Source organism: Gopherus evgoodei, chromosome 19 (genome assembly GCF_007399415.2).
Source record: "Gopherus evgoodei ecotype Sinaloan lineage chromosome 19, rGopEvg1_v1.p, whole genome shotgun sequence".
In the NCBI taxonomy this organism is placed as follows: domain Eukaryota; kingdom Metazoa; phylum Chordata; order Testudines; family Testudinidae; genus Gopherus; species Gopherus evgoodei.
The window spans coordinates 15,423,049-15,435,238 of NC_044340.1; the positions used below are offsets into that span (position 1 = coordinate 15,423,049).

Here is a 12,190-nt window from a genome sequence, read left to right on the forward strand (position 1 = left end):
AGGCAGAGTAAAGGCTGGAGGTTGATTCCACCGGCACAGAGTCCATCTAGATCAGTGTAAACCCAGGGCTAAACTGATACTTAGACCCTACGGTGAGGGATGCCCCCAAAAGACCACAATCAGCTCAGATTTAAACAGGATCAATGCAGAGGTACTCCACAGTCATCTCAGCTTGACCCTTGCTATGGTTAAAGATCCCATGGAGAAGCAGGGCCGCACAGAGGGGGGGGCAAGTGGGGCAATTTGCCCCAGGCCCCGGACCTCACAGGGGCCTCATGAGCCGTGGCCCGGCTGCGGTCCCAGTCTTTGACCAGCATTTCAGCGGCGGGGAGCCCTTCAGTGCTGCAGAAAACACGGAGCAACTGAAGGGCCCCCCACCACCGAAATGCCGCCGAAGACCCTGACCGCTGCTGGGTGAGTACAAGCACCGCAGCTCCCCCACTTTGCCCCAAGCCCCCTGAATCCTCTGGGCGACCCTGTGGAGAAGCTGGAAAGAGTCTGATGTTTAGCTACAAATTCCTGTGTGGGTGATTGAGTTTTGCCTCCCTACATTCCCAGGGGAGTTTCGACCCAATGCAGGATTCCCCTTGTTTTCCCATCCTGTTGTGCGCTGTTGAATAGCTGCTGTGTTCCTTCCCAGCAGTCCCCTGTCATAGGGGAGAAAAGTGATTCTTTGGGCATCCTGTCTGCATGTGCATTTGTGAAAGTCTTTGGGATTCTTTCCAGTGAAAATACCACTATGTAGGTTTAAAGATTTCAGGAAGAGCTAGTCCAGCATCAAGTCCAGAGCTAGTCCAGAGACAGTCCAGAACAAGGCTGATCCAGAGCTCATCCATAATCAATCCAGACTAAGATGAACCCAGTGGTAATCTAATCAATCTGGGAGAGTGTCATCCTAGAGGTGGGCCAGTGTCAGGAGAAGAGACAATCCAGAATTATTCCAGAGTCAAATCAGAACAGGGAAAATGCAGTCAGACCAAGTCAATCAGTCTTGTAGTGCTAATCCAGAGTCAAGGGAGACCAATATCAGTTTAAACAGAAATGGGTGAATTATTTGTAGTGAAAAATGTATTTGATGAATTTCCATTTTTTTCTGTTCTCAGATTATCTGCAAAGCAGAGTTTGATTTGTATGGAAGTATTTGTAATAGGAAATTTGCTTTATGCAAATGCCATCCAGCCTAGGGCCCCCTGCACTGAGATTGTGAGGTAATGTGGCTCTTTGTGGAGTCCTGCACAGGCTTGAATTCCCTTCGTTAGTGACTGTTATGATGAGACAGGAGAAAGCATGTGTATTTGGGGGATGGGGAGCTGGCACACTGTCCCAGCATGCAGCAGATCTCATTGCAATGAAGCATTTAATGACCCAATACGAAAAAAACCAAACCGAAATTACAGACAGCACACGGCCCCAGATGTTCACAAGCCAGGCATCCAAAGGCCTCTGGCAAACTTTGCACACACGTGTTGCACTCACAAACCAAGCATTTGTACGAGTATCCGTGTGCACAAATCAGATGATCAATACTTATTAGATATGAAAAATCACATACACAGCACCATAAATATCCATAGTGCATTGCAAGTGTAATACACCAATGCACAGCATGTCACATCACTTTCTAGTGACTGGTCTACTAAAGAGTAATAACCTACTACTGCTACCATCTAATGTGGTTGCACCTTTATCTCAAGACATTTAGCTGATGCTGCTGTGCAGAATGTGCTAAGTTTGAATTCCACTGACAAGCCATGCAAATGCAAGGTGAGACATGTTCTCTGTCCAGAGAGTTTGCAATTGCAGGGCCTGATCCAAACCCCACTGAAATCGGTGAGTGACCCTTCCCTGATTTCATGGGCTTTGGATCAGGCTTTTATCGCATCTACTCAGTGCAGAATTTGGGGGTGAAAAATGGCATGGTTGAAAAATAGGCATCTTCCACACACCCCATGAAAACATGGCTCTGAACTGTGCCCACCAGCCCAGGAGGCTGTTCAGTGACAATTAAACCTCCTGAGGAAATGTCAAGCCATGGCATCCAAAGTTGCCTCCTCTGTGCAATTGACAAGGGCCAGGAGGATCCCTTTGGGGTGCTGCCTGGGAATCAAGCCCCTTCCTAGCTCAGTTGCTGCGCAGTTGGCTGGGAGCATGGGGCTGCACACACAGTAGTGTTAATACTCTCGCTCTTTTCCTCTCCGCCTCTGAACCATGACTGGCCTCTCTAAGCAATGTGCTTGACTTTCCCATCTTTTATGTTTCCATTTCGCCTTATCTCTCTGTTCCTTTCCATCTCCTCTGACTCCTGCCTGCTTGTTTATCTGGCAGTTTTGAAAAGAAAATTGCCAACTTCACACCTGTCAGGTTTAACTGATCGCCTGTCACGGGGGGGAGACGTGTCTCTCCACCCAACTCCAGCCCCCCAGACTTTGCTCTCCTGAGAAATTGCTCCATCCCCGAGGACTGAGAACACTTCACTTCCCACTGCCAGGCTTTGTCCCCCTCTCCAGCTGCTGGCTTCTACAATGTACCTTCAGCTACCTCTCTGTAATAATGATCATCATAGCCCGCTGCTCTGACATGCCACCTTTCACCCCAGGAGCTTAACTTGCCACACCTGCATTCAGCAGCTAAGCCTAGGAATGCTCCCGGCCGTTTGCAGAGTGCCTGTCCGCTCACTTTGCAGAGGGGAAATTTGGGATGCAGAGGCGCGTTGGCCCAGATCAATGGGAGTTAGGTGCCTAAATCACTTTGAGGCTCATGGGCATTCCACCCCTGGCATGCTCTTGGTACCCCACCCACCTTTCTCTCCTCCTGATAGTATCACTTGGGAGAGCTCTGAATCCCTTTCTCTGGCCTCCTTGCCTAAGGATCTTTCTTTCTTCCCCTCTATTTGTCAATCTACCTGGGTTCAGAAAAGTGAGGGGTGCCTAGAGGCCCGGGCTGCCACGTAACTCTACTGATGTCCCTCAATCCTGCCACTAGCACCCCCTGCTATTCCAGTCCTGAGCCCCGGCCAATGCCTCTGCGCCCTGGCCAGTAGCACCCCTTCTTCCTCAGACCTCTTCTGAACTGTGTTAGAGGTTTGCATTCTATGGACAAATCCCCAGTCAGTTCTAGGCTGAGCCCAACATTTCCATGCCCCTAGTGCCTTCAGCCTGGATCTCCAGAGGGAAAGGCGAGTGCCCCAGCTCCAGGGGCCATCCAGCAGCCAGAGCCGCCATGCAGGGCGCAGGAGATTGGCACGGGATATGTGCCAGGCTGCTGCCTCAGTGTGAAGAGAATCCATCTCTGGCTTGAGAGCTAGAGCACCTCCCTACTTGCCCTTCCAGAGATAAAAATTAGCCTTTGGTTCCAGTTGCAAATCTCTTTCCCTGAAGTGTCTGGTTCCCATCAGGGCTCAGGGGATGGAATGCAGCACAAATTGCTTCTCAGCTGGCCACTGGTGCTTCCTGGGACTACCTGCCTCCCCATCCCCTTTCCAAATGACTTTTCCTTCCCTTGAAATGCAGAGGGGTGATTGGACTTGGCCATTTACAGACTGGCAGGGGCAGGTTCCCCAAGCCCCCATGGGGGTGACAGCCAGACAGGAGGGACCTTCCTCTGAAAGGCATGAGGGGGAGGAGGGGCTCACTGCCCACCTGCTCCCTGTCTCTGTATGCAACCCTTGTTCTGGCTACAGATGGTCCTGAGCTGCAAAGTTCCCATCAGCCCCCCTGAAAGTGTGAGCGTATTTTGCCCCCTCCTTATATAAACTCACAGTTGATGTTCAAAGGAGCTGAAAACCCGCAAGTCCCAGTGGCTTCTACTGGAGTCATGGGTGCTCAGCAGAGAAGCCGGCCCACAGAGCCTAATTACACAATAATTAGACTGAGACAGGTGGGATCTGAGGTGTAAATTCTGCCAGCACCGCACCCAGTGAAGGGCACTGCGGTTTCACCAGCCGGAGGGGAGAAGTGGGAAGGAGGTGGGTGCCATCCAGATGCTGCCAGCTGTGCAAGTGACACCAGAGAGGTAGGTCAGTCAGATTGATCCCAACAGCTGGAGCAGAGCGGAGTCTGAATCACTCAAATCAGCATTACAAACCAGGCCAAAATAACAGCACAGGGGCTTTTGTAATGGGGCGGAATGATAATTAAATAGAAATTAGCTTGTTAAATGGTCACTTCCTGGGGTTTCCTTGCTGTCCGATTAACTTAATTTTTAATTTGCATAAGCAATAAATGTTTAATTATGTTATTAATATATTTGAGTTGAGAAGCTTATAGGGTTTTATAATTGGCATTTAACTAGATAGTTCCAGCGTATTAACTGAGGGTTTATAGCTTCTTGTGACAGCTTCCCAATTATATCTGACCTAAAAACTGCACCAAGGACCTGCCTTTAAAGTGGTACCTGAGCAACAGAATAGATGGAGCTGGGAGAGGAAGTGGAACCCAGCTCCCGGGGAAGAAGCCCTCCCCACGCTCACAAAGCTGCAGGGAACATGCACCAAGCAGTGCTATGCTTTCTGGGCTCTCCATGAAGTCTTCTGGGGGCTCTCCCATCTCCGGGATGCTGCATGCTTGGCAGCTTTCCCAGAAACAGAGAATGCCAAGGCTCCTTCCCTTAGCATCCACATGTAGTGGGGAAGGGAATGATATTGACTGTGGGGGGAGAGTAGTCCAATGGGTAGAGCAGGGCTTTGCAGGAACGACCCCTGGTTTCTGGTCTTGGCTCTGGGATGAGGAATGTTGGTTAGTGGTTAGAGCACAGGGGCTGAAACTCAGGACTGCTGGGTTCTCTTCCCTGCTCTGGGAGAAGCACATTGTCTAGCAATTACCCCAGAGGACTAGAGTCATAGAGTTTAAAGCCAGAAGGGGCAATTAGATCATCTAGTCTGATCTGTAAGCACAGGCCATTACATTTACCTCCTACTGAGCCCGGTGACACGTTTGACTAAAGCAGAACTTGTGTCTGGCTGAAGTACATCTCCCAGTCTGGCTCAGAAGACATCATGAGAGGGAGAACCTTGGTAGTTCGTTCCTCTGGTTCATCGCCCTCGCTGTTAAAAATGTGTGCCTAGTTTCTAACTTGAATTCATCTAGCTTTAGCTTCTGGCCACTGGTTCTTCTTCTGCCTTTCTCTGCAAGATAAAAGAGCCTTGTAGGACCCTGTATTTTTTTCCCATTATGGCACTTATACCTTTAAGTCACCTCTCACTTGAGACAGTCCAACCTTTCCAGTGTTGAGGGCCAGGAGCTAGTTACGGAGCACCTCCGTGGACCACATGCAGAAATACATGTTCTACAAAATGGCATCCTCTGTGCGGTGTGATCTTGAACATGCCTGCATTCTGTTCCCCATTCTAGAAGGGAATCATTGTCTAGTAGTAATTGCCAGAGGCCTAGGAGTCAGAGCTCCTGGGTTCTTTTCCTGGTTCTACTATTGACCTTCCACAAGTCATTCTGCCTCTCCGTGCCTCAGTTTCCCCTTTGGTGAAATAGTGATAGTGGGCCAAGACTACCTCTGGCATATGAAGTTACATCATGGTTCATTTGACTCACTGGTGGCAATAGCAATGATGGTTTCTCAAGAGCATTGCAAAGATCCTCAGACAGAAGGTGGTAGGGAAATGCATGGTATGGTTCTTTTTTCTTGCAAGGAGGTCTAGAGCCCAACCAAAACACCCCTTTGGAAGGGGTCATAGCAGGGGCAGCCTAGGAAAACATTACAGCTGCCATTGCTATGCATGAGCTTGGATGCTTCCACAGGTTAAGGGAAGTGGCTGTTAACCTCAGAGCCATTGATCAGGAGCTGTGCACATGAATAGCAATAGGAAAGGCAGTGATGCCAGAATCCAGGTTTGTGAATATCAAACAGCTTTGTTCTTATTCCAAGGCGCTCCGAAGCATCCAGAGGGCTAGGATGCTGAAAATAACTTGACTAGAGATTCCCTGCAACGTTCAGCACCTGATGCCAACCGACACTCCTAAGGGAGAGGAGGAATGTAACCTCTTTCCAGGGTGGCTGGTGATCCCAGTCCCACTCCCAGAGATTGCTGGGATGATGTGATAAGGCTGTTTTAAGGAGTAGTACAAAAGAACAGTGCAAGCAGGTAGGAACAAAATCAGACAGACTAAGGCCCAAAATGAGTTGCATCTCAACAGGGCCATAAAAGGCAATAAGAAGAGGTTCTTTAAATTCATTACGAGCAATTGAAAGACAAAAGAGAGTTGTCATAAACAGATAGCTAAGGGTTAATGTCTCTTTCACCTGAAGCACCTGACCAGAGGACCAATCAGGAAACAGGATTTTTCAACTCTGGGTGGAGGGTTTTTTGTGTGTGAGTCTTTTGTTCTGGGTTGTCTGCCTGAATCTCTCTCAGCTATGAGGAGGATTTTTCTACTTCCTGCTTTCTAATCTTATGCTTCCAAGTTGTAAGTACAAAGTTGGATTTTTGTTTTGTATTTACATGTCTATAGTTGCTGGAGTGCTTTAAATTGTATTCTTTTTGAATAAGGCTATTTATTCATATTTCTTTTAAGCAATTGACCCTGTATTTGTCACCTTAATACAGAGAGACCATTTGTATGTATTTTCTTTCTTTTTTATATAAAGCTTTCTTTAAGACCGTTGGATTTTTTCTTTAGTGAGGAACTTCAGGGAAATTGAGTCTGTGCTCACCAGGGAATTGGTGGGAGGAAGAAGTCAGAGGGATATCTGTGTGTGTTAGATGCACTAGCCTGATTTTGCATACCCTCTGGGTGAAGAGGAAAGTGCTTTTTATTCCAGGACTGTAATTAGAGAGGGTGGTATCGCTCTGCTTAGATTCACGGAGGTTGCTTCTGTGTAGCTCTCCAGGAGCACCTGGAGGGGGGGAAGGGAAAAGGATTATTTCCCTTTGTTGTGAGACTCAAGGGATTTGGGTCTTGGGGTCCCCAGGGAAGGTTTTTGTGGGGACCAGAGTGCCCCAAAACACTCTAATTTTTTGGGTGGTGGCAGCAGTACTAGGTCCAAGCTGGTAACTAAGCTTGGAGGTTTTTATGCTAACCCCCATATTTTGGACGCTAAGGTCCAAATCTGGGACTAGGTTATTGACAAGAGTGTGATTCTCTAACCCAATTGGGAAGAATGTTGAAGTGTCTAATGCCTTTTTTGCTTCAGCCTTCCCTAAAAAGGTTAACAGTGACCAGATACTTAACACAGTTGATACTAACAACAAAGGGGAAGGAATGCAAACTAACACAGGGAAAGAACAGGTTAAATAATAGTTAGATAAGTTAGTTACATTCCAGTCAGCAGGGCCTGATGAAGTTCACCCTAGGTACTTAAAAGGTGTAGCTGAAGCAACCTCAGATGCATTAGCAATTATCTTTAAGAACTCATGGAGAAACAGGTGAGGTCCCAGAAGACTAGAGAAGGCAAACATAATAGTTGTCTCTAAAAAGAGAACAGAGAGGAGTCTGACCAGCCTAACTTTGATACCTGGAAAGGTACTGGATCAAATTATTAAGCTATCAGTGTATAAGAACCTAGAGGATAACAGTTTCTTATAGCCAGCATGGATTTGTGAAGAACAAATCATGCCAAAGCAACTTTAATTTCCTTCTTTGACTTTAGGTTACTGGCCTTGTGAATGAGGGTAAGCTATAGATGTGATGCATCTTGATTTTTAGTAAGTTAGTCCTCAAAGAGTAGTTATCATTGGTTTACTGTCAGACTGGGAGGGTGTTTCTAGTGTGGTCCCACAGACATCAGTCCTGGCTTTGGTACTATTCAATATTTTCATTAATGACATGGATAATGGAGTGGTGAGTTTGCTTATAAAATTTTGCAAGTGACACCAAGCTGGGAGGGATTGCAAGCACTTTGGATGACAGGTTTGGAATTCAAAACAACCCTGAAAAATAAGAGAATTGGTCTCAATTCAACAAGATAAAATTCAGTAAATACAAGTGCCAAGTGCTTCACTTAGGAAGGAAAAATCAAATGCACAACTACAAAATGGGGAATACTTGGCTGGGTGGTAGTACCGCTGAAAAGGATCTGGGGGTTAGAGTGGACCACGAATTGAACATGAGTTAACACTGTGATGCAGTTGCAAAAAGGTAAATATCATTCTGGGGTGTATTAATAAGAGTGTTGTGTGTAAGACATGGATGGTAATTGTCTTGCTCTGGTCACTTGTCACGTGTCCTCAGCTGGAGTATTTTGTCCAGTTCTGGGTGCCACGCATCAGGAAAAATTGGAGAGAGTCCAGAGCAGAGCAACAAACAGAAGAAAGGTTTAGAAAACCTGACCTACGAGTAAAGATTTTAAAAAGTGAGCACGTTTCGTCTTGAGAAAAGAAGACTGAGTGGTGGAACCTGATACCAGTCTTCAAATATGTTAAGGGCTGTTAGAAAGAGGACAGTGATCAATTTTTCTCTGTGTCCACTGAAGATAGGACAAGAAGTAATGGGCTTAATCTGCAGCAAGGGACATTTAGGGTAGATATTAGGAAAATCTTTCTAACTCTAAGGGTAGTTAAGCTCTGGAACAGGCTTCCAAGGGAGGCTGTGGAATCCCCATCACGGGAGGCTTTTTAAGAACAGGTTGGACAAACATCTGTCAGGGATGATCTAGGTTTACTTGGCCTTGGCTCAGGGCAGGGGGTAGAACTAGTTGACTTCTCAAGGTCCCTTCCAGTCCCATGATTCTTTTGTCTGGGCTCTGGAGGGTCTCCTGGGTATCTGGGAAGCTGCTGGAGATGGAGCAGTGGTGGGGAAGCAGTGAGGCTTATCAGGGTGAGAAGCATGCAGGAAAGAGCAGCTGCAGCAATGGCTGGTAAGCGAAGTGTCTCCCAGTCTATTTGGAAGCCTCTATTTTTCAATGCTGCTGTTGTCACCTGCGAGTTATGGAGCAGGACCCCATTGTGCCAGGTGCTGTACAAACCTAAAGCGCTGCCTGGAGCCTGATTCTGCTCCCTTACATCATGGCTAACTCTCTGAAGGTCACTGACACCAGTGAGAGGAGGATGGGGTCTCCAGACAAACACAAGCAAGGGTCTGTCTCCTGAGCCAGACTCATCCCGCATGGAACTGTGGGGAAGCTGATGGGATTGAGCCCAGGCTGAGCAGAGAGTGAGATGTCCCCAGGAGTGCAGCTGGAAGATTGTTAAGCAAATTAACTTTATTAAAACAAACAATAAAAGTTTAAGCAGGAGCAGTGGCACTCCTATCTCTCCAAATTCATTTGGAGGCTGCCTGTAATAGCACGACCCTAATGCACTCTCCTGGGGATCCATAGAGTATCAATGGCTAGAGACGGATTAGGGGGCTGGCTTCTGCTCTCGCTTGCTATGACATAAATCTGGAGTAAGAGCACTGAAATCCCTAGAGTCCCTCTGGATTTACACTGGTGTAACCAAGATCAGAATCTGTCCCCTTAGTTCCAAGAGAGGCAATTTCAAGTGCCATCGCTTCCTCCAAAATGTGCAGAAGAAAAAAATAAATTAGCAAAGGGATTTGATTGTTCATTTCTCTGCTAAGCTAGGAGGAAATGAAGCGGAACCAAAATTAAGAGGTAGGAGGGAGGGGGGAAACATTCTCCATCGCTGGGCCCCATCCTCCCGAGAGCTGATGCTCTGTGGTGCTGGCCTTGCTTGGGAAGCAGCAGACTCTGGCCAGTGGGCAATACGTGGGATTGCAGGAGCCAGTATAAATGCCCCAATGAGGTGAGCACTGGAAGTGGATGGATACGCTGGATCAGATAGAAGAGGGGCTAAGTCTGCTCCCCTCTTTCCCAGAGCTGGGCTAGGGGTGTCACTGGGGCTCACAGGATGAGCTGTCAGGTTTATACCAGGTCCTTCTTCATTTTTCTCCTTGTGTGTCTCATCCCTTGGAAATTCACTCTCTCGGATGGAGCAGCTTGCCTGGTCAAGTCCTAGTGTGCAGGCGGCTGATGGGGTGGATTGACCCCTGGGGTATATCTTAGCAAACTTCCCATGGCTCCCAAATCTCAGCCTTGGACCCACTGAACAGCTCCCCGGCTGACCCTAACCTGACACATGGGTTCTCTCCAATGTGGCCTTGCAAACTGCAGTGTAATACCATAGTCTATCTACCCTGGCCACACCTGAGCATGGTCCCTCTCGGGCACCACACAGGCCTAGGATGATCCTGCCCACACCCCAAAATACCTGTGCACTCCCCAGGCACAGCCAAGGCATGGTTAGGTCCCTGCCCATTCTCTTGGCTGAGGAAATAGGACCAAGATGGAGCAGCAGGAGTCCCCTAGAGGCCTTGTCTGCTCCTTGCACGTGGGTTGACCCCACAGGGCTGCATTTATTGGCCTGGCAAAGAGCTCCCAGGCAGGGCACTTCTGGTTACCCCATGGAGGCTGGGAGTGCCAGCTACACACAATGGTGATGAAGTGAAGCTGCAGCCTTTGTCCCTGGCAACAATATGTACATCCCCCCATGCCAGCATGAGCCCTGCTGCGGCAGCCACCTCAAGGACTGGGCTCGAGAGCAAATGAAAGGGTTTCTGGCCTGGCCTGTGTGCTGTCTGGCTGAACAGGTGCCATGTGGTTCTTCAGGGGGGCAGTTGGGTTGCCAGCAGGCTTTCTCAGGGCATTGTGTGACAGGCAGTTGTGTGGCGAGATGGACCCAAGCAGAAGCCCCAGAGCCACAAACGTGGAGAGTTTTAAATCTGGATCTAGATCCAAATGTTGTGATTCAGACCTTTCTGTGCTGTGTTGTGATTGACTGACTTGTAAGTGTGTGTGCGAGCGCGTGCTCTAAGTCCCGTGAGAGAATCCAGTCTAAGCTAAGGGGGCTGCTCTGGAGTAGCTCAGCATAGCTGCACTGAGAACAATGGAGTCCTGCCGGTTTCCACCAGCAAAGGATCTAGCCTTGTCTATGTTGTGCTCATCACTGCAGAAACTTCCTTGCTAAATCCCCCTTGCACTTCAAAATGAATAGAGAGCTCTTTGTCCCCGTCCCCCCAGACTGTTGCCTGGTGTTGACATGCGCTGTTAAACAGCTGCTGTGCTCCCCACCAGAAGTGGCTGCTTTTTCTGGCACGGGCAAAGCCACCTATACAGGAGAGGCTTTTTTGCAAAGTGCTTGGTGATCTCTCGATGCCAAGGATATTTTCCAAAGGTCATTGCTGTTCTGCCAGGCCTTGCTGGGTTAACTTTCCGATTACCCAGCCTTAAACTCCATCCTTATTAGCAGCTGCTGGAGGCGACTCAAAGAGGAATTGCAATCGGAGGTCGCCAGGGGTCAAACTGCATTCCAGAGGAGATGAGACTCTCACAGTCCAGCAGCTACTTAACCACTGATGGCTCCTATGCTGGGGAAGAGTGGGAGGAAGGTCATTAGCGGCCAGAGATGAGTTTCCTCTGGTACCTGCTGCCACTGCCTGAGCTGGATGGCAAAGCAATTGCCCAGGTTAGAGTGTGCATGAAATCTCAGCTAATATCAAACACCTGGGCGTATCCGGTGGCAGATGGGTTTTCTCTTCAAAGCAGAAGCCAGGGGAAGAGGTCTGCCCCCCATTCGCCATGCTCCCGGCTCTCCACCGCCCCCTCGAGTTGTTTTCACAGTGCTGGTTGGTGCTAGTGAACATAGAGCGAGGCAAACAGGCTGGGAGGGCATGCAGCCGCAGAAGAGAAGTGCAATCAGTGCCCTCCTCTGGGACTTGATCAGCCCCTGGGTGCTGGCTGGTAGGAGATTGCTCGGATTCAGTGACCAAATTAGGCCATGCTGGGGCTGGCACTGTGGCAAGTGACCACAGCAAACCCTGTCAGTGGTGAACCTGAGCAGTGTGGTTGTGAGATTGCAGTACTCCAAGCATGCTCGCAGGGCTGGATGTGGGGGCGTCCGTGCGTCTTTGTTGCACGGAGTGGTTGGGCTCGGGGTGAGATGAGGATTTCTGCTGAATGCCTCGGGTCGGGTGTCGAGCTGCAGACCAACAACGCAGGCAGAGCTGGGAGCAGCCTCCTGAACAATGGCAGGTCTACCCTCTCCGCAAGGCTGGCAGCTGTGTAAGTGACAGTTACATAAACAAGGAACCTCGGCAAACAGCCTGGGCTTGCTTTTAAAATTCCTCCTTATTTATATAGTTCCATGGAGCCCGATGCAGGAATAACAGCCCTGCCTTGTCTCTGTTCTGACCGTATCCCCAGCTCTGCTGGTTATTAACCCTTTCGCTCCCTTTCTCTTTCT

General features: G+C 48.7%; 1 protein-coding gene across 4 annotated transcripts in view; it reads left to right on the forward strand.

Moving 5' to 3' along the window:
• NECTIN1 (nectin cell adhesion molecule 1) overlaps positions 1-12,190 on the forward strand; it is a 171,022-nt gene that overhangs the window by 117,271 nt on the left and 41,561 nt on the right. The gene's annotated exons all lie outside the window — the stretch shown is intronic.